This window comes from Manis javanica, chromosome 1 (genome assembly GCF_040802235.1).
Source record: "Manis javanica isolate MJ-LG chromosome 1, MJ_LKY, whole genome shotgun sequence".
Classification (NCBI taxonomy): Eukaryota; Metazoa; Chordata; class Mammalia; order Pholidota; family Manidae; genus Manis; species Manis javanica.
In genome coordinates, this window is record NC_133156.1 from 75,674,588 (window position 1) to 75,675,685 (window position 1,098).

Below are 1,098 nucleotides of genomic sequence, written 5' to 3' on the forward strand. Positions count from 1 at the left end.
AAAATGGGTAGAAGGAGCTACCGTTAAATGTCATTCTCAAGTATTTGTATGGTAGAGAAAATAAAATGAATCAATGTATAATATATGTATGATTATATGTTATTTTTTAATGAACAAGAAAATATACCCTTTGGTGAGCTACACTTTATGCTGTTGTTTATAATATGGTCGTATTTAAAATACATTTATGTTTTTATTAAAGATTTGTTTCAAGTACCTTTCCAATTACCTGTGAGAGAAGAAAACTCTATTAAAATGCTGTATATCTTTTACAGAGGTAACAAAAGGGTATTTATTTTCTATCTACAGGCTGCATAATTTGGGCCTGCCTACTATCAGTTCTTTTATAACTCATCTGTAAAGTTGTGAAAGAATTGTCATTCATTGATTTAATTTATAAAACAAAATATTATTTACAAATCTATAAGAGTTGTATATGTGAGCAAAGGATAGGACATTTATTTCCAGATATAAAGGAACAAATTTAGAACCAGAAATCAAGTCTATATTACTCATTGTTGTCACTGGATCCTGAGAGAAAATGTTTCAGTGATTGGCCCTACAAACTGGGGTAATGGCTTTGCCTGTAGGAGGTACTTTGTTTTCTACCATGCTTTTCAAATTGTGGACATGTGATAAGACCTGACTGATTATTGCCGGATTAGCACCTGATATAATTGACTGAGAGGTACCCAGCCCAGAGATGGTACATTTCCTATACCTGGTGACTAGACGCTGCTATAAACAGTACTTATGAAAAGCCCAACCCTGGCTCTTTAGTAGTAGTCTGAAAAACAAGTTTCAAGTGTTTTATTAGCTCATGCTACCCATATTCCATCAGAAAATATGAATAATATGTAAAAAAAAAGGCTCTATAAGGAAAACCTTAGTGGTAGATACTTTATTCACTTATTATTTTTACAGTTAGCAAAGGAGAGTCCAGGTGCACCTCTTAGAAAGTTAATTATTACATTTAGAGCCTTACTACAATCCTGTGCCACTAAGAAGATTACTGTGCTTTGAGATTGGATTCCAATGTTGACAAACAGCTTTTCTCACTCTGAATTAATAATCTGCTCATCCTAGTTCTTTCTGGTC